Genomic DNA, 23,771 nt, shown 5'->3' with positions numbered 1-23,771 from the left:
TGACATTGTGTATGTGGATTTTACCATCACACTTAATTACAAGAACTGGATTTATATCAGTATTAATAGAAAAGGAGTTATTTGAAGTTGTCTAGAAAAATGACTGATCAAAGAAGATGTCTTTTATAGAATTGAAAGTTCTATACGTTATTTGTTTTGTAAATTCTTAAAACTTGTTGCTTGTATTGGTTGTTGCCTGTAAGCATTGTGTTCCAGATATCCTGTTGCTTCTGACCCAGGCGAAGACAAGGCCACACCCACTGTGAACTTCACCTTTTCTTAAACACATGAGACTAGAATAACACCCAGTAAAAATAAAGTCTTTATCCTCATAAAGCTAAATGTAAACACCAGGGAACCATGTTCTGAGGATCTATTGAATAGGGTGCAGCTCTGTTGGGGTGGAAGACATTTTGATTTTCTCTTTTTACAAAACATTTTTTTTCTTGTTTTTCTTTTTTCTTTGTAAATTGAGGATGCTCAAAATATGTGCACACATGAAAAGTTATTTTTTTTTTTATCAGATCAAAACCCAAATTAATTCTCATTTATTTATTCTTTCACTTAGATGTGTGTAAATATTAGTGAATACTGCTCTACATTGATTCAGTCGATCTGAAGGGGAAGAGTGGGACCGGAAGTTAAAGCTTTTTCTGCTGCCTTTTCATTAGGCAGGTAAAGATGAATCGACTAGTAACACTGGAAGGATCAGTGTTAGTTTTATGTAGTTTGAACGGCGTTTTAGCTTTTATTTATTAGTATCAAATCGAAGTCTCCTGTTCTGCACACATCTTCCCATACTATTCAAATTTTGTCTCCCTCTGAGGTTATCAGATCGAAGCCTCTCTTTAAGACTAACTTGAAATGAGAATAATAAAAAAGAACAAAAAGCAACACCTAAAAGCATAAGAAATAATCTTTTGCTGGTGTATTATTATATTTAAATTTATAAAAAAAACTAGCGGGGGTACCCGGCGTTGCCCGGGTGTTTGTAGGTGTGTGTGCTGTTAAAGGCAAACGAACGATGTTAAATGTAAAAATCGAAAAAACAAAAAAAAAAAAAACAGAAAAACGAACACGTGAAAAATGGCTTAAATAAGTAAAAAAAAACAACAGAAAAACGAACGTTACGTGAAAAATGGCTTAAATAACACTGGTTCAATATTTAAATTTAAAAATTCGAAAAAAAAAAGGCATCTCACACCACGATTTGAACCCAAAACGTTTAGATAACGAACCAACGCACTAACCAACTGAGCTAACGCGGAATACATGAAATTTAGTCAGTTCTTCAAGTATTTAAAGTAAATCAGGTCATGACGTCATCTGAGGCATGCATAGAACCGGTCGTCATCACAAGAGGACCGTTTTTGTTGACCCCGTCCCTGTCGAAAATTATTGATTTCGGGGTGAAAAAATGAACGTTTTTGACCAATTTTTCGATATTTTTCGAGCGAAGGATAGAGCTTCAATATGATACCGAGTTTTTGAATTTTCGTTGTGTCTGTCGAAAGTTTTTAGCGGACACACAAACACACATACATACATGCATACATACATACATACAAACATACATACACACATTTTTGCTTTTATATATATAGAAGATATATATATATATATCTATTTTTATTTCCCCGGAATAAGACATCTTGCTACAGAAACATAAGCACTACTATGATGGGGGGGGGGGTGACCTGAGTAAATACTTTGCCAACAAGATTATAGATATAGGATACTGGTGAATGTGAGAAGTTTTCTAACCTGGTAGAGGGAGTTTACCTTTTTTGCAGCAGACTTGGCAACATTTTCTAGCTACTTATTCCAACGTGTTGCCTAAGAATGCCAGGCTGAGAAATTTGACCGTTCATTTTTTGGAGGGGGGGGGTCATGAGAATTGGTAGTTGAAAAAGTTTCTTATTGTTGTTTTGGTAGCATTAAATATAACCAACCATTTTTAGCCCCATCCATAATATAAATCTCACATGTCTGTTTAAATGTATGTATGTATGTATGTCTCGACAGAGACGACAGATCCTGACAAGATCAGTATCAGTTTGAAGCTCAACGTCTCGGACAACAAATAATGAAAAATTGGCCTAAAACATTGATTCCTTCATCCTAAACTTGGCTGTTTTGTACACGGAGGGGTCGATTTTTTTTCACCGGCATTTTAGCAAGTCATTGTCACTGTTGGATTTACTTCAGTTAATTTCAATGCTTTTTCCGGTGGCATCATGGAGACATCGGCTAAGACGGTAGGTTTTCTTTCACTTTCTTTTCCACCTTTGTGTCATGGGTTCGAGCCTGCCTACTACCACAATTTTTTTTAACACCTCTCTCCACATTCATGGGTTTGAGCCTGCCTGCCTACTACCACTTTTTTTTATGCATACACACACTTCCAAACACCCAGGCAACGCCGGGCACTCAGGCTAGTTTTTACTAAAGATTGGATGTCATTTTCTAAGTGTTCTACTATTGCCTTGTATCTATTTGCCCTCTTGCTAGAAATTTATTTCCTTATTCAAATTATTTATGCGTCAGATAGAAGAGTAGACTTTGGTCTTAATGAACAACCAATCTAGAAAATAGTTTATATCTAAATTTGAAATCAGAAATTGGAGTCTGTCAAAAATTGTTTTCAACCTCATTCTGTTTTGACATTGAACAATCAACTTGGCGATATTAGTATTCAGAAAGAGACTGAATGCGAGAAGGGTGTATCACAACCGAAAACCAGTCTGCCATACAGATATTTGGTATATTTTGTTTTTTAAAGACTAAAGTCTAAAGTCATATTATTTTACAGCGACCATGTATTTTTATGTTTTGATAAGCTTCTGGGCTTGACCTTTACTTCTGATCTGAAATGGAACACATATATCAAATCTTTTGCCAATGTCGCTGGGAAGATAGTGGGATCCTTCTACCGCTCCAGTAGATACCTCACTTGATGCAATTCTCTACCTATATAAAAGCTAGGTGCGGCCAATGATGGAGTACTGTTGCCACATCTGGGCTGGAGCTGCTAGAAGCAGCTTATCCTGTCTTGACAAGGTTCAAAATAGACTTCGTAGCTTAGTGGGGGATGCCCTTTTCTCTTTTCTGCAACCTCTTTCCCACAGAAGAGACGTTGCGAGTCTATCTCTGCTTTATAGTTATTTACATGGCAGGTGCTCGTTTGAGCTTCAATCTATGCCCCCCCTCGCCAAACTTTCACGAAAAACACTTGTCTAGCCAGAACCACTACCAATAGTTTCCCACACTCTTTATCTGTGCCTAAACCTAAATGTAGATTCCATGAGCAGAGCTTCTTTCTTAGAACTGCATGCCTGTGGAACTCTCTTCCATTGGTCTGCTTCCCAGGTGACTACAATCTAATTGTCTTCAAGTCCAATGTAAACAAGTGCTTGATGAACCGTCCCCTATATAATCCAACTTACAAAAATCCCACTACCTATGTTAAAAACGCTATAATCACATTGACTATTGTATACCCATTAGCCCTTATCCTCGAGTAGCCTCCGGACTTTGATAAGTGGTGATTTCTATGTAAAAAAAATTGTTTGCATCAGCAATGAATGTTATTTCGATTGTGTTCAGGACATGGAATAATAACTGTGTTTTTAATTGTCACCCTCTTTTATGTACCATGTTTTATTGTGCTGCTCTTTGCTCATTGATAATTAATCTCTATCTCTTCCTCCCCCTATCTCTCTCTCTCTCTCTCTATATATATATATATATATATATATCTATATATATATATATAGAGAGAGAGAGAGAGACAAAATAAAAAGGAACAAACCGTATTATGTGTTCATCAACGTTTCGTCTTTATTTCGAGACTTCCTCTGGATGAATGAGATTAAGAAAGAAAAAATAACAGTACAAAATATTTTAAAATGTTTTACGTGCACAGTGTGAGCCAGTTCTATTACAAAGAAACGGAAAATTGATGTTGGAAATTCAAAAAGGAGGGGGGTGGGGCTGGCGCTGTTAAAGAGAAGGAAATTTTAGTGACGTCATATAGTCATTAATTTAATTTAAAACTATGAACGCAAGTTTATATTCTATTGGGAAAAAGATATATCTGTTGAAATTCAAATATAAGTTTGTAACAGAAATGAAATGAGTGTTTTTTATGTAATTTATTGATTGAGATTATGTGTTAATTATTACAGGGGGTGTTTGAATGGTGTGAGAAAGTTAACCTGTGTCCACAGTTAAATAATGTTCTTTTAATAACAGTTTACTTATTAATGGCGCTATTTCCATTATTTTCATCATATATATCTATATATCTATAAAAACAGAGATGTGTGTGCCACAGACGATTTCTGATTGGTTAATCCAATAATCACATCTCCTAAAAAACTATGGTTCCTACGCTCTTAACTTTACCATAAAATATTATGGTCTTATTTATTGTCCATCTTGGAAGGGTTTAATTTTTTTCTAACTTGCCATTTAAAAATTACAAAAAAACGAAACTTACACCAGACATCACAATCCAACCTCCGACACAACGTCCGCCATTCTGGCGCTAGCCGCACACACGTACACACAACACGAAAACAAACGCTGGACAGATTATTAGTACTACTACTACTACCCAGCACACGCGCACACACGCACACACACTCTTTAAAACATGTTCTTTTGAAGAGACGATTTTTTTTTTAAGCTGTTGACATACATGTTTTAAAAATCTAGCAAAAATTAATTTTCCTGAAATTTTTCAATATCTAAAAATAAATTATGCCGGCTGATAAAATTTTAAAACTTTTTTTTAAAGCTAGAAAGATAAAATTTAAAAATACTTATTTTTATATATATATATATATATATATATATATATATATATATATATATATATATATATATATATATATATATGAAACTAAACTAAAAAAAAAAAAACGCGCGTTCACTCGTGGTCTTTTCATTTCGGGTTTGTATTACTGTACACATAGATTCGAAAAAGTTGTCAAAAAACAAATATATAACAAATAAATGTTATCAAAGACAAGATAAGTTACTTTTCTAACATATTGGATATATTTTTCGTGTTTTTATTCAATGTAACATGTTTATTCAGCTCGAAAATCATACAGTGTTTACCGATGTATTGGAAAATTCAAGATGGCGCCTCACTCCCTCTTTAACACGGTAAGTATGGGAAAAGGTGTTATAAATAAAAAACTAGAAAGAATACTATTAAAAACCCGTCGAATATATGTCAAGCTATGTCACGGTAACATATATTGAGCGAGTTTTTAACAGTATTTTATCCAGTTTTTTATTTATAACACCTTTTCCCAAACTTTCCGTGTTAAAGAGGGAGTCAGACGCCATCTTGAATTTTCCAATACATCGGTAAACACTGTATGGTTTTCGAGCTGAATAAACATGTTACATTGAATAAAAATACGAAAAATATATCCAGTTTGGTAGAAAAGTAACTTATCTTGCCTTTGTATAACATTTATTTGTTATATATTTGTTTTTTGACAACTTTTTCGAATCTATGTGTACAGTAATACAAACCCAAACATTCATTTTGATTTAAAAAAAATTCATTTTGATTAAAAAAAATAGTTCAATTTTAATATTTGTTTATTGTCTTAACTCATATCAAATGTTTTGCTTGTGTTCTGCTTCAAATATTCATAATCTTACATGCATAATTTTCATTTAATTATATTAAATAAACTTCAAGTTTACTACAAATCAAATCGTGTTCCTTCACTTTTTTAAAATGTAATTTATAAGTAATTAAAGAACGCATTCTAATCTTTAAAATCTATAATACAACGAAATATTCAATTGCTTATAATACTTAAACAAACAACTTGTGTTTTTTTAATTATTTTTTTATTATTAATATTAGATGAGTTTCAGTATAAATCATCGTGTTCCTTCTTTATTTTAATCCAATTTTGAAGTTTTGTAACGCTGTCTGTAAAAATTGCTGTTCATTATTGACAGTCTAAGAGTTTCACATATCTTGCTTGTTGGGGCCTCGGCGATGACGTCATTTTTTCAGCTGGCCGGCCATCTTTATAACGAAGGCCACGCCACCATCCCCCCATCAAAAGGGGAAGCCTGGCATTTTCTCACCCGAAAGGGGGGAGCTTGGCAGTTTCTCCCCCAAAGGAAGGAGCCGGTGTCTTCCCCAAGGGTGTGGGGGCCGAAGAGGCCAGGAGGAGGTGACTTTTTTCTTTGGGGGGGGGGGGAGAAGCCTCCAGGCACCCTCCTCCCTGAAGGTGGGGTTGGGAATTATCTCTCCCTGAAGGGAGGAGGCCGGCACCAAGCATGTAAATCCAGAGGGGTGACTTTTTTTGTTACGCCTCGGAGTGGGAAGGGGGCCGATCACCCAGGCAACGCCGGGTAACCCCTGCTAGTATATATATATATAGTTAACAAAATTTGTTGATAAATCCGCATGAGAAAAGCTGTTAATCGGCCGATTACTCGGTAATCAGTAATCATAATCAGCTAATTTGCTTATCGATGCATTCCTAACATACATATATATATATATATATATATATATATATATATATATATATATATATATATATATATTAGTGTTGGGATGATTAATCAGAATGAAGAATCGGAAAAATCAAAACTTTTTTGGGTATATGAATCGGAAAATCTGTGTCTATTTTCCGATGGCAAAAAGGATTCCTTTAATTATATTTTTTTAAAACAAAATCTTCCACTTCTGGTGGTTATTATAAAATAATAAATATTTATTGATTGTAAAATTACCAGTAAAATTAAAATCTATAGATTGCCACCCACTATCAGTGTGTTTTAAATTTTGTAGAAAATTTCTGCACATTTAACATTTTACGGTAATCAGAAAAAAATAACAACTTTATAGTGTAAATATGTTGAAATTTTTAAAGAATTGAATTCAGAATCGATAATTTAGTATGAAATTGGAAATTGTATCAGAATATGGAAAAATATTGGAATCGTCCCATCCCTTATATATATATATATATATATATATATATATATATATATATATATATATATATATATATAATATGCATGTTGTTACTTATAATTCTGGAATATGAAGTTGGCTAAAGAAAATTGAAATAATACCCCAATTTTTGTGCAGTTTATAAATGTTTTTCACAGATCACTAATGGTTCACTATTTGACGACCATTGGTTTATGCAGAAAAATGCGAAATATATAGGAATGAACATATTTTTCTCTTAAGCATTCTACTTATTGTATTTTAAGTTTTTACCATGAAATTGTCCCCCCCCCCCCAAAAAAAAGTCTTTGTTTCACATGAGAATGTGAGTCCAAATATGATCGTAGGTTAAAAGAGATAACAATACTTTTTCGTAGAATCAAATGTAAATATTTTGTCACAGGAATTTCTGTCAGTTCATTTACTGGTTTTGTTTTTTATTTTATATTTTGACACCAGATTTGCTAAGTATTGTGTATGCACATAATGAATAGCAACAAAAATAAAAACACAGAAAATAGATACAATAGACTTAGATACAAAGTTGCACTGTTAATTCCATTTTATTTGCAATATTTTTTATTTATTTAGAATTAAAAACAAAATGCCGACACATCCATTTTATATGAATAGAAACACATCTAACATATAAAAATAGTATTTCAAAGTTGCACTTGAACCACATTTAAGCTGACACATCAAACTTTGATTCTAATAAATTTTCATTTTTGTTACATTACGTTATTGCAACGATGGTTCAGATTATTAGGAAAATATGTAAGCCTACCTAGACAACTGTTAAAAATGAAAACATTGTTCAATTAGGATTTAAAAATTAAAATCATCAAGAGTAATAACTTACATTGTTTCTTATTGAAGTATATAAAAAGAAACATTTTCCTTACAACTAAAATTTTATTTCTTTTGTTGTATAAGTTTAAAACAAATGCAAATAAATAAAAATTAAACCAAAAACTTTTTCTGTATCCCAGATAGATACAACTACTACGTGATGAATAGATTACAAAATAAATTACTAAACTTCCAACACTTTTTACAGCAATAATAGCAAACTATTTAATATTATTTCTGAGAGGAGATAATAATTTTATTTATATTATTCCATTTACTTGTTCCATTTTTTATTTTATATCTTGCTATAATATTTCCTTGCAGAAATTCAACTAATAAAATAACTAATAAAACAAGAAAGACTAAAGTCTTAAGAATTTATGACACAACTAACCGGTCGGTGAATATTGAGGAATTGAATACAATAATTTTGTTACCATTACTACAATTTTGTAATCATAAATTAATTCATGGAGTTCAACCAGTACTTAGAATGAAATTCAAGATGGTCGTGCAGTCAACTTAATTATTAACTGCACCATCTAACGTTACTTGACTTATGTACATATGCCAAAGAACTTTGTTACATGCTTGAGACCAAAATTCCACTATTTATCACAGTCTTTGATTAGTCATTCGGTTTCAAGAAGCGACATATCGATCCTTATCTGGTCACCTCATCCTTCTTTATATGATTTGTTTACATAGCTGAAACCTGGAAGTGAGAGATTTTAATATCACTCACCGAGAAAACATGGAAAATATAAAAACGAAAAATAAGTGTAAATAACAACAGCAACATCTAAATTCGGCACATTTATTGAAATACTGTAAACTTATACATCATTTATGTCGATGACTGGACAATGGAGGATTATATATGTGGTGCATAAAAACTTCCAAATATATCGGATTGTTATGAGAGAGTCTATAGGTCGATGTGATTTTTGATATTTTGTTTTTATGCATATTCAGTGATGGTGAGTGCCATCACTTTTATAAGAATAATATATATATATATATTGCAATCATGACAGGAAGACCCGTTTTGATGCTCATGATTAAAAATGGGAAATGAAAAAAAAAAATTATGGGGGAGGCCAGCTGACCGGTTTCGCCCTCACTTTTCGAGGGATTTCCTTTTTTTTATTATTAAAATCGAGTGAAATGAGAGACGTTACGTTTAAAATAAAATGGAAGACGATACGTTGCGTTCTTTATGAAACTGTTAAGAAATTGTGTAATTTGCTAATCGCTGTGTTCTGCCATTATTGCAAATATTACAGCATGTCTTTTCATTTTCTGTGTTAGTTTAGTATCTCCCATGATTGATCGTCTGTAAAAAAAGTAACAGTTAATATATAGAAAAGAATTGGTAAAATAAGTGATTTTCTCAAACATCAGACCAACCCTTACACACATATATATATATATATATATATATATATATATATATATATATATATATATGCAGGGAACTATATATAAAAATATCAGTAGAGGACCGAAACAATTGTGCACTTGTATAGTTACAACACTATCCCAGTGATTACTGTACACACAATAACTCTTACCCCCGAGTGGCTTCTGGGCCTTGATAAGTGGTGACCTCCATGTAAAAAAGAAAAAAAAAAGCGACAATATTTTTGAAATGAGCATAAAAATAAGTGTCTGTTCTTAGTGAAGCAGTATATCATAAAAGTATTAAAAAGCATAATTATTGTGCATTCATTTTCAAAGGGACTCATTGTATTTCCTATTATGTGTTCTATCTTTGTTCAAAATGTTATAAAATTTCTCCAATGATTTCTGAATCCATTTATTTTCAAGAGCGAGGTTTTCTATCCCTTTACTTCTCCAAACAATTAATAGAATTGCTGAGAATTTGATCTAAAAAATATTCTTTTTTAAATAAATATTTTTTCTTTAATAAATAAATATTCTTTTTTGAATAAATATTCATTCTTTAATAAAAAATATTCTTTTTTGAATAAAAACATATTCTTTTTTAAATAAATAAATATTCTTTTTTAAATAAATAAATATTCTTTTTTAAATAAATAAATATTCTTTTTTAAATAAATAAATATTCTTTTTTAAATAAATAAATATTCTTTTTTAAATAAATAAATATTCTTTTTTTAAATAAATAAATAAATATTCTTTTTAAAATGAATAAATATTCTTTTTTAAATAAGTAATTATTCTTTTTTGAATGAATAATATTCTTTTTTAAATAAATAAATATTCTTTTTTAAATAAAAAATATTATTTTTTAAATAAATAAATTTTTTTTTTTAATAAATAAATAATATTAGTTTTTAAATAAATAAATATTATTTTTTAAATAAATAAATATTTTTTTTAATAAATAAATATTCCTTTTTAAATAAATAAATATTATTTTTTAATTGAATAAATATTCTTTTTCGAATAAATAAATATTCTTTTTTTAAATAAATATTCTTTTTTAAATATGTATTCGATTAAAAAATCTTGTTAATGTAGACATTATATACAAATGTGAAATATTAAAAATTTCAAAGAAATGGTGGATATCTTAGAATTATTTTTTAAATTCTTATTTTAATTTTAATCCAATTTATTACATCATTTGGATTCTAGAAAATATCTAAAATTTAAGGTTTAAGAAGGCTTAGAAGAAATGGAGGTAATTTTGCTTAATTGGTTCTACTGCATAACATTAAAGGTAAATCTGAAATATTGAATTTCAAAATGGCAGGTTATGCCCATATTTTGACTCTTCTTTTAAGTATTTTTTAAAGGTTTTTAACCTTAAAAAATACTTAAAAGAAACCGAAATTTATGGAATATAAATAGCTTTTGTTGCAATTTCACAAAAATCGGAAGTATGTGGACTTTCTTAAAGGGCTTTAACTTCCAAATATATATATATATATATATATATATATATATATATATATATATATATAATGAGGCAAAGTCAGTTTATTTCTTGATATTTTTCTTCGATAGTTTTCGTCCTACAGATTAAGATTCATTCTGAATAACTATTTCTATTAATGTTGGTCGAATTGTTAAGAACAATAAAATTTAACCCAACTTCATGCCTCTTAGAAAATACTTTGTTCGACTTGAGATATTTCATGGATATCTGCCATCTTTGTTATCAATAGTAAGTTTTAAATAGTAAATACGTTTAATATTACATTATTACATTTGCTATTAATGAATAATATTTAAATAGCATGATATTATTATTTACTATAGAAATGCAACGAATGAAGAAATCTATAGAGGCTTTTAAAATTCAAACCAAGATCATGTAATGTCACATCAAATAAAAATTATCTGACGCTTCTTTGCTGGTTGAACAAAATTCTGTTGTTTTTACAAATGCTTTTATACATTTAACTAATTAATTAATGTGTGCATATTTAAACTTGAAATTGTTACTTCTAATATTTTGCACACAAAAAATGCAAAGTTTACAAAATAAAAACAAGCTAGAAAGCATACACTTTACATTTCTCTAATCTAATAAAAATGAATAATAAAAACAGATAACATTCCGCATTTCACTGATAAAAAGCATGTGTAAGACATTCATTTTTATTTTGAACAACATTAAAACCTAAAAGAAAAGGTAGAAGCAATTATTCACAAGTTAGGAAAGCAGTTCTTGTAAAAATGATTAAACAAAATGTTTTTTTATAAATTTTAAAAATTATAGCATTACTGAAATCACTAAAGCGCTACTGAAATCACTAAATAAAAGTAAGGAGACCTTCAGAGCACTACTAAAACTATGTTGTTATCCCCCCCTAGAAGAGAACATATTTTTTAAGTAATAAGTGAAAAAAAAACGCTCTAAAAGCACTAAATAAGGCGTCCAGTGCACTACTAAAATTACTTCTAAGTACTTTATTTCTTATTTAAAAATTTTTTGTAGGACTTTTTTTCTGTCACAAATCAAATTTGCTTGTGTTCTCATATAGATACAATTCTCTACAAGTGATTTTTTTTCTTTCCATTATGGATAAAACTTTGTTTTTTTCATATGGGTAGGATTCTGTACAAGTACCTTATTTTCTTATTTACGAGTAACTTGCCTTTGATAACAGCAATGTGTTGTACACTACTTTTATTTGTAAGAAAATCACTTTAAAATAAGTTAAACCGCATATCTTGCGCTTGACACGTAAGTACATAATAACGTTTGCACCTGAAATGCATATGTCTAAAAAAATCACCAATCTACACAATAAGGCCTGGATAATTTTTTTATGATTTTTTGTTGTACAACCTTTTCTTTCCATCATGGTTAAGATTTTGTTTGTTTTTCTCATATGGGTAGAATTCTGTACCTTATTTTCTTATTTAAGAGCAACTTATTTTGTCTTTGGTAACAATAATGTTTTACACACTACTTTTATTTGTAAGAAAAACACTTTAAAATAAGTTAAAACGCAACATATGAGTAGAAAAGTTACTTATCTTGCCTTTGACACGAAAGTATGTTATGATGTTTTCACTTGAAATGCATTTGTTTAAAAGATCACAATCTACACAAGGAGGCACTAATGAAACCAAATATCTAACTCTCTCCCCATCTGTTTTATTAGTACTAAAAAGTCCTCAAATAACGTGACAAACAGGTAATAACGGACAAGCAGTCATAGTGTTTTAGTATGAGTGGTATAAATAGTTTTTTCACTCTCTATTGATATATACGTGTCTCTTACTTTCTTTCTCTTCATCTCTATTTCTTACACTAACCATCTTATTGTGTGTAATGTTTTAAAAATAAAAAAATATTAAAATGTCAAAAAAGAAACTGTTAAATAACCTTTTTCAAGGAAAAATTATTAAATTCTCTGAAAAAAATCCAAAATTGTTTAGAATGAAGGAACAGATTTTATATAGATTTCATTAGCATTCAGTATATGATGAGAAAAATCGAAATAAAATTTAAAAAAATCAAAAAATCAAAAAACAAGAGAAATTTAAGAGACAGCCTACTATGTCCCTGCAAAACGGAATCACCTATTAGAAGAGATAAAAGTAGTAGAAAATATTTTATATGAGAACAAAAAATAAAATGTAAATTTTTTCTATTTCATTTTAATTAATTAAATGACTTCTTTCACTTTTAAAACATAAGTTGTTAAAACATACAATATTCTGTGCGAATCTTGATTTTCTTGCTTGACATGGACGGGATTTTTTACTTTATTTTTTAATCTTAATAGTAAAAATTAGATGAAACTCATAAAAAATTATGCTTAATGCAAAAAATACTAGATGAATAAATGAATAAGAAACATAAATTCGTTACAAAATTTTACAAAAAAAAAAAAAAATACAAGAAAAACTTATTTTAAAAAGTCCTTTCTGCCAGAATGCATTTCAGTTCATGACAATTTGTTTGAAAATCCAAATAGAAATATTTTTATTTTATTACTCTCTTCTCAATACCACTTTCAGGGCTTTTCAACACTACAACCATTAATTATTTTGTCTTTGTAATATTTAATGTCGGACATTTCAATAGTATTGCTCCAAGTGTGCAGTAAGTAGACGTTCCAGTGTTTCACAAATGCAAAGCAACAGATCCCTAATGTGCATAAACTTTAACATTAAATGTGCTTTTGATGCTAACATGACTAACCATTCGCTTACCACTGATTTACAAAACATAATGTAGTTTGTTTATTTTGTCCTCGTCTCAATGCCTGTTTCACAAGCAAATTTAAATATCTCTGCACACTATATTATTTTACTATCTGCTTACAATGCCATTCCTTTCTCAATTCCGATGGATACTGTTGCAATGGATTTCCTTTTGAAGTATTTAATAATCATTCAATTTTTAAACATTTATGCTGATGATACTACCTTCTATTCTAGTGTTGCTCCTTGTCCATCTTCTTCGGATCAGTTGAAATATACAGTTAATTTAGAAGTTGATCTGGGTTCAGTTATGGATTGGGATAAGAAAGAAGAATTCCCAAATGGTCACCCATCTGGTACTAACCAGGATCAATGTTGCTTAATTGACGAGGACCAGTGGGTGAACATGATTATTCCATATATATATATATATTTTCATATATATATATTTTCATATATATATATATATTTATATATATATATATATATATATTTATATATATATATATATTTATATTTATATATATATATATATTTATATATACAGTGATGATCATATTTATTGGCACGGTAAAATAAAAGTTAAATTTTGTCTAATAAATTCTAAAAAAGGGATTAAATTAAAGAAAATAACAAAGTATATTATGTATTTTTAACTGGCCTTTCCGATGCAGCAATCGGATTTTAGAAAAAATAAATAACAATGGAACAACAAACATAATGTAAAAAACCCTTGTTCAAAATTATTGGCACGATTTATTTAATAACCAATTGTATAGCGTTTGGCCTTGATTACCTTCCTCAGTCGCTTTTCATAGTTTACAACCAAGTTGTTGCACTCTTCAGTAGTAATTTTAGCCCACTCTTCCTGACAATAATCCTCCAATTGAATAAGATTCTTAGGCTTCCTTTGCATTACCCTCAATTTTAATGTTCTCCATAAATTTTCAATTGGATTAAGGTCTGGGCTTTGTGATGGCCACTCCAAAACATTAATATGATTGTCCTCAAGCCATTTCTTAGTCAGTTTAGCCGAATGCTTTGGGTCATTATCTTGCATGAACCACCAACGACGACCAAGTGAGAGCTCTTTAGCAGAGTCTTTCAGGTTTTCATCCAATATTTTAACATAATCTTCCTTTTTTATGCTACCTGTGACCTTAACAAGTCGCCCTGGTCCAGAGGCAGCAAAGGATCCCCAAAACATCAAACTGCCTCCACCGTGCTTCACTGTGGGTATGGTGTTCTTAGGCAGGAAAGCTTCGCCAGATTTTCTGTAAATATAAGACACTTTATTATGGCCAAATAACTCTATTTTCGTTTCGTCAGTCCATAGAACACGTTTCCAGAATGCAACATCTTTATCAATATGACGTTTTGCAAAGGCTAGCCTTGCTTTCAGGTGCATAGGCTTCAATAAGGGAGTCTTTCTCGGACGACATGCTTTTAAACCAGCTCTCTTCAAAACTCTACCAACTGTATGTCGAGATACATTCACTCCAGAGGTGCTCTGTTCATCAACAATCTCCCCAACAGAGATCCTTGGGTTTTGTTTTACTTGTCGAACAATTTTCCGTTCATCTCTTGGGGAAAGAATCCTTTTTCTCCCTCTACCCTCTAAACTCATAACGTGGCCTTGCGATTTGAACTTGTTTATTATGGCTCTAACAGTGGATTTGGGAAGGTTTAGCTTCTTTGAAATCTTATCATAGCCCTCCCCATTGGTATGGCATGCTACAACAAGCTTCCTGACGTCTTCGCTGTGTTCCTTAGTTTTAACCATGGCGATTGAAAATTATAATTTAGTCACTTATAATAGTTTAAATAAATCGCTATCTAAAAATTATCTGAAAAAAATTATTCACTGAATTAGCGTTAAACAAGCATAATATGGCTATAAAAAAGTTCAGAAAGCACGTAAACCGGAAATTGATTGATATTATACTGATACTAAAAGAAAAACAAAGCCGTGCCAATAATTTTGAACAAGGGTTTTTTGCAATTATGTTTGTTGTTCCTTTGTTATTTATTTTTTCTAAAATCCGATTGCTGCATCGGAAAGGCCAGTTAAAAATACATAATATACTTTGTTATTTTCTTTAATTTAATCCCTTTTTTAGAATTTATTAGACAAAATTTAACTTTTATTTTACCGTGCCAATAAATATGATCATCACTGTATATATATATATTTATATTTATATATATATATTTATATTTTTATATATATATTTATATTTATATATATATTTATATATATTTATATATACTTCATTTACTCACATAAATTTAATATACGAAAGTATAGATTTATGCGTAAACTTAAAGTATTTACTTCAAAAGTGCTCAATACATAGGTAGAGCTAGTTAGTAATTTATAAAATATATATGGCGGTTAAGCTACACTGAATATTCTGCGTTTCATCCACTAGGATTCGTCAGGCTTATGCGCGAATTCTGTGGTTGTTTCTCGTTTTTATATGGTCCTCTTCTGTTGAGGATTTTAGTTAGCCAATCAGCTTTCTAGTATCCACCGCGCCCCTTCCTATTAGCCAATGGGCATGCATTTTATCGAACAAAGGATCTGTTTTAGAACTAGGTTAGTGATTTAAGGCAGACTTTTTCCTCCTTTTTTTTTTATATATATATAATATACATATGTGTGCATACATATATGCACATATATAGCTATAATAAAAAACTCCAACAAAGTCAAGGGAGAAAACTTTAAGAAAATCATATACAAGGAAATGAAAAAATTAGGCCTAAAAGCAGACGTATCAGCTAACATAAAAATAACAAACTTCCGTCACGTTAAACTTAGATGAAAACACATATGAACCATACTTAAAAGATAACGCTACTCCAATTTAAGTAAACCCTAAGTCCAATCACGCACCATCAATTATAAAACACATTCCTAACTCGATCGTAAGTAGACTCAGTAATAACTCAAGCGATGAAAATGCATTTAACAATTCAACCAATATCTACGAAACAGCCCTAAAAAATAGTGGATACAAAAATATCGATATCAAATATAAACAACAAAACACCAATAACTATAATAAAATTAAAAATAGAAGAAAAAGAACTATAATTTGGTATACGGCCCCATACAATCAAATGTTAAAAACAAAACTTAGCAAGAAATTTCTAGATCTTATTGAAAAACACTTTCCTGCAACCAACCCCTTACACAAAATATTCAATAAAAATACCTTAAAGTTATCCTACAGTTGTTGCGAAAATTTAGAGATGATAATTAAAGCACATAATAACAAAATACTAAATAAAAACAATGTAAGCAACAACAAAATAAACAATAAAAAAAGTAGACACCATGACAGAAATAAAACCAACACTAGCAGAAATAATAATAATAATAATAATAATAATAATAATAATAATAATAATAATAATAATAAAAATAATAATAATAATAATAATAATAATAATAATAATAATAATAATAATAATAACAAACCAACCCCGGACAAGAACAACCATACCATAAATAAAAATACTAATAACGAACAAGATAAATGCAACTGTAGATACCGCACACTTTGCCCAGTTCAAAATAAATGTCTAACAAAAAGCATAGTTTATCAAGCAACAATATTTGCGAAAGAAAACCCGAATACAAGATATATTACGTAGGCATGACTTCCTTAGATTTCAAAACTCGATACTATGACCACAAAAGTACATTCAACAATAAAAAACACTGTATAAAAACAACACTAGCGAATAAATACTGGGAACTCAAAGAAAGCGGACATTCGCCGGTAGTCGAATGGAAAATAATAAGACAAGCTACCACGTGTAGGCATTTAGACGACCCATGTAAATTATGCCTCCATGAAAAATTTTCTATCCTGTACTTCAAAGAACCCCCAAATCTATTAAACTGTAGAAGAGAAATAGCAAATAACTGTGTTCACAAAATAAAACTTACTCTAGGATAGTGATACAAAATAGCTTTAAAACTAACAAAAACAATAGAAAATAAACAAATAAATAAATTAAATAAACATGAATATACATAAACGATAACACATATATGTATATATATGTACATATATGTATGTACACATATGTATATTATATATATATAAAAAAAAGGAGGAAAAGGTCTGCCTTAAACCACTAACCTAGTTCTAAAACAGATCCTTTGTTCGATAAAATGCATGCCCATTGGCAGATAGGAAGGGGCACGGGGGGATACTAGAAAGCTGATTGGCTAACTAAAATCCCTAACAGAAGAGGACCATATAAAAACGAGAAACAACCACAGAATTCGCGCATAAGCCTGATGAATCCTAGAGTGGATGAAACGCTGAATATTCAGTGTAGCTTAACCGCCATATATATTTTATAAATTACTATATTTATATATATATATATAGTTATATATATATTTATATATATATATTTATATATATATATATTTATATATATATATATTTAAATATATATTTATATATATATAGATATATATATATATAGATATATATATATTTATATATATATATATATATATTTATATATATATATTTATATATATATATTTATATATATTCATATATATTTATATATATATATTTATATATATTTATATATATGTATATTATATATTTATATATTATATATATATTTATATATTTATATATAGTTTTTTATATATTTATATATATATTTATATATATATATTTATATATATATTTATATATATATATTTATATATATATATATATGCATATATATATATATATATATATATATATATATATATATATATATATATATATATATATACTACCATTTCAGCCTGGCGTTACCCGGGTGTTTGGATGTGTCCGTTCAGCAAAAATAAAAAAGTGGTAGTAGGAAGGTAGGCTGGAACCCGTACTGCAAAGAAGGAAAAGAACGGGAAAAAAACCTGACGTCTATGCTGTTACGACCACCACCAAACCGGAAGTGACATTTTTTAAAATTAAGGCTAGACAATCGAAAGGGGAGGATGACTTTCAAAAATATCGGCGAAGAAAAGCGACCCCCCCCATGTAGAAAAGTTCCCAATTGGAAGTGAAGATATCATTGTTTTTAGCCAATTGTTCGATATTTCTCGTCTGAAAGGTTGGACTTTTAAACGATACTGATCTTGGTAAAATCCGTCGCCTCTGTCGAAAGTTTTAGGCAGACATACAAGCATACATACATACATACATACATACATACATACATTTATATATTGGTGACTAAAAATTTTCGACCCAAACCGATTAAAAAGCTTACCCTATCTGTGAATACCCTTTATGTCAAATTTCAAATGTTTAGACCAGAAATTGTCTGAGTAATTCGGTAGAGACTGCAGAGGTCAATTTTTTTAAACTTTGACCCCTATTATGACCACTTAACATTTATTGTTTTGGGCTCAAATCAAGTTATTAAGTTAGATCCATGTCCAAGGAACATCTATCTAAAATTTCAAGTGTTTAGACCCAAAATTGTCGGAGGAGTTTGATAGAGTTCTCAAAGGTCGAATCTTGAGGTTTGGCCCCTTAACAGCCAAATTTCTGGTGGAAAACCAATCACATCGATTTTCCCAAATCTCCGTACCCTGTATATCAAATTTCGAGTCTGTAGACTTAAAATTTACAGAGTTATTGCGTAGGGAAATGTACGCACACACACACACACGGACACAAAGATATACAGATACGTCCACTTTTATAGATATACTAGCATGGGTGCCTTGCGTTGCCCGGGTGTTTAGAAGTGTATGCTGAGTAAACAAAAAAAAAAACAAAAAAAACGGTCAAGTTTTTTAAGTTTGACCCCTATTATGCCCCCCTAATATTTATTGTTTTGGGCTCAAATTAAGTTATGAAGTTAGATCCATGTGCAAGGAACCTATATCTAAAATTTCAAGTGTTTAGACCCAAAATTGTCGGAGGAGTTTGGTAGAGTGCTCAAAGGTCAAATCGTTGAACTTTGGCCTCTTAACACCCAAATTTCTGGCCGAAAACCGGTCACATAGATTTTCCCAAATCTAAGTATCCTGTTTATCAAATTTCGAGTTTGTAGACTAAAAATTGACAGAATTATTGCATAGGGAAATGTACACAGACAAACACACAGACACATTCACTTTTATATATATATATATATATATATATATATATATATATATATATGCACACACACACACACACACACACACACACACACACATATACTAGCATGCCGTTCGGCATTGCCTGGTCATGAAATACACTTAAATATGATATTTTGATTAATGCACATTTCGTATTTATTATTATATTATATTGGACCAAATATATAGAAATGATTTAAAAAGTTAAAAAAAAAATGATTTGTGAACCACCACCGAGAATCGAAACCAATACGTTTAACTTATGATTTACCTTTTCCTTTGACATTAACACCTGAGCTATGAAGACATATTTGCTACAAGGTTAAAAATTAAAACATGAACCAATAGCTATTACGTTACACATGCATATTCGTAATGCTGTCATTCGACCTTCACCTGGCAAATTTCATTTCTTTAATTTTTCACACTTTTGCACCGATTTTCCTTGTCTAAAACCCAAATATAAAGTTTCGCATGCGTTCGAATACCATATATAATAAATTTCATGTCTGTGAACTAAAAACTGACAGAGGAGTTTGGTAGGCAAAAATGTTCAAACAAATATATATACGCATACATAAATATATATAGAAAGAGGTTTGTGTTGACTATAATCTTTTTACACAAATATTACACAAGTATAGATCATGTAGAATATCTGCATGAATATAATTACACATAATAGTTAAGTAAAGATGATCATCCCATAAGAAAACTGAAGAAACTAAAAAGGAATTAATTAAAATGAATGTTTAAAAGATATGCAAATTAGCTAGATCTTTTGAAGATGAATGAAATTTCATGACCCATATATAACAAAGCTGTATTCTCTTTTTAAATAAATAGAAAAAGGGTTTTTAATATGAAAATACACAAAAAACAAATTCATAGATAGATTGATAGATAAATATGACGCAGTTTAAACTTCAGACAAAAAGGAATATTAGTATATGGAATAGTGGATAAACATAATGACACACCAATAAAAAATAAGGACACACATCAGTAAATCAGAACCAAGATATTTCAATCAAAATATCTTGACTCTGTTTTAGTGGTGTCTTTGTGTCATAGCAGTTCATAGATCATGACATTCTGAGAGATTGATAAAAGGCAGAAGAAGGCTGAAAGGTGCAGTAGCTGATAGGTGTTTGGAAATGACAAAAACCAAGATAAAGCATATAAATGAAACATATAAATAATGTAGTGTTCTAGTTTTAAATGCGATATTTATGCTAGATCATATACAAACATGCTTTCAAATGTTTTTATAGGATTAAAGTGCTAACGTGAAAATCTATACATATTGTATTTGGCATAGTTCAATATAAACATATGCACATAAATATATGTGTGTGTGTTTTTATTTTATAACTTTACTATTACTTTAATGCATTTATAGAACGTGAATACACCGAAATTGAAATGTGATTAAAGATGATCAATTCATACATTTCATGGCTTGTTGAAAATAAATAAGAACTATCAATTATTCATGCATAGAAAACTGTCTGAAGAATTGCTAAATCCAAGCAGTTGCCTTCTTGTTGTCAAACGGTGAAGCATAAAAATAAAATGCATGGAGTTTGCTTACATGTGCAGTCAGGTAACAAGACATAAGAAAGAATTCAAATCAACATTCAGTCGCCCGAAAAGGCCAAGGACGGGGAGGAAGGGGGGATGGAACACCTTCGCAAACACGTATGCACACATACACAGGCTTATGCACACACATACAAACATGTGTGAGCCTACATACAAAAGTAAAAAAATTACAAATTTGGAAAATACTCATGACAAACACATACACAATTATACAAATGCAATATAAGTAAACGTATGTATATGTAGAGAAAGACAAGAAAATTTATAAACTTACACACATACACGGACATAAATGCAAGATAGCTATACACCATATACTCAAAGAAAGCAACAAAGAATTACATATACACAAAATGTACACACATTCATACAAATACATAGTAATACACAAAAAGAAAATGACGAGAAACGGATTTCATGTGAACGTTTTTATAGTGATTTCTTTGTAGAAAAACCAAAAAACAACCAATGGCCATCTTCCTTGTCTGCATATTTCCTTCTTATTTACGATCATAAATATTAGTTTTATTTATTTCTTACTAGCTATGCCTACCCGGCGTTGACTGGGATGCAGTGAAGTAATTTTAGTTTTTAATTTTGATTTGTTTGCACGTGTAGATAAATTCTATTTAATTAAAAATTGCTGACCTTTTTTCGTCATTTAAAAAAAAATGTTTCAGATTAACTGAATTAACAGTCTGAACTGGATTAAGTAATTTTTAAAATGAATTGTAGCAAAATATCTTATTATATTGTCAATAACATGGGACGACTGTAACAAATGAATGAAAAAGGCTAGTCAAAAGTAAAGTCTTATTTATCAGCTTAAAAACATTCTCACGTTTAACGCTATTCTCTATTTCTACAAATCTACTATTAGAACATGTATGGAGTACTGTTGTCATATTTGGGTTGGTGAATATTTTGGTTGGTGACTATTTGGGTTGGTGAATATCCCATTAAAAAGTTCTTGATAAATTACAGAAACGTATCTGCAACTGGTCCCACCTATTCTCTTCGCTGCAACCTCTTTTTTACAGATGTAATGTTGCTAGTCTCATTCTTTTTTTATAAATACTATAATGACTTGTTCTTTAGAATTCTCTGATCTACTCCTGCTTTCTCTGTTCCAACTCGTTGGTCCAGTAGTCTCCATCAATTCGCCGATTTAATACCATCAATTTATTGTGTTAATACCTCATTCTAATACAGCTTTCTATTCCAGGAGCCACTTTTCATGAACTGCAAAATTATGGAACTTTCTCCCTGCTGTTTTCCTTCTACCTACAACCTTGATCACTTCAACACTAAGATCAATAGGCATTTCCTGTCTTTGCAATAATCATATTTTGCTCTTCTTAGCCTCTTACATCAAGTGGCTTCTTGCCTTGTTTCAAGCGATTTCCATAAAAAATATTATTTGAACTTGATTTTTAAAATCCAACAAGATAATTTTATATTTTAGAAGATCAACTTGTGTTTAATAGATAAGTTTTAAACAATAAAAGATTTTAACAAAAAATGTAAATCCAAATTATATGCATTTTCTTCATCAAAGTTGATGTTTGTAATTCTACTATGTTTCAGCCGATGCGCTTTCCAACATTCTTCAGGTTATTTTGGTCATTTATGATGCCTTTCCTTAAAATGTTCTTGCTATGTACTTAAATCTGATAAACGAATCATTTTGATATTTATTTGGTAATGAATAAGCATTCATGCCATAAGCAATCGTGTAGAGTGATTGCTTATATTTTATAAGCAATCATTCTAGTTTATGTCACACTCAGCTTATATCACGTAATACATTATTGTTCATTAATTTAGAAAAAAACTGCCAAGATCGTTAGCTTATAAATGAACAATACACGAGAAGTCTGGAGAGCTTATCGGCAGAAATATGGCAAAAATATAAATATTGACGTTGATGGGGTCAATAGGCTAAAGATGAAACAATATAAATAATAAGAAGTATGCGCCTCAAAAATTTCCGACAAAAACCAAGCCAAGTTATTTTGCTTTATTTTATTTGAAATATTTATAAATTATCGGAAAATCTGTTTGGTCTGTTTTATTGCAATTACCCCTCCCCCTCATTTCTCTCTCTCTCTCTCTCTCTCTCTCTCTCTCTCTCTCTCTCTCTCTCTCTCTCTCTCTTAAGGTTTATCTTCTTGATAAGATCTCGATTTCCACTTTTTCAAATAAATACAATTCAAGATTTCAAAGAATACACAATAAAAATGTGTACAATAAATAGAATTTGAAAAAAAATGCAGATGGTGGGATAAGCAAATAAATGAACTTTAAAAAATCTTCCTTCACCACCACCACCATCATCACCACCACCACAAAAAAAAAAAAAACTTCTTTGAGAAAATGTCTATCATGAAAAAAGTGTCTGGGTAGATTTAGCACCAGTAGATTTCTTTTTTGTTAGAAGTCTGATTAGATTTCTTGGGAATTGAAAATAAAATGGTCTATTCTTCATTT

Source organism: Euprymna scolopes, chromosome 8 (assembly GCF_053919585.1).
Source record: "Euprymna scolopes isolate OS-2025 chromosome 8, ASM5391958v1, whole genome shotgun sequence".
NCBI classification, from domain to species: Eukaryota; Metazoa; Mollusca; class Cephalopoda; order Sepiida; family Sepiolidae; genus Euprymna; species Euprymna scolopes.
The sequence above is the reverse complement of the archived record's forward strand: the minus strand, read 5'-3'. Positions refer to the sequence as shown.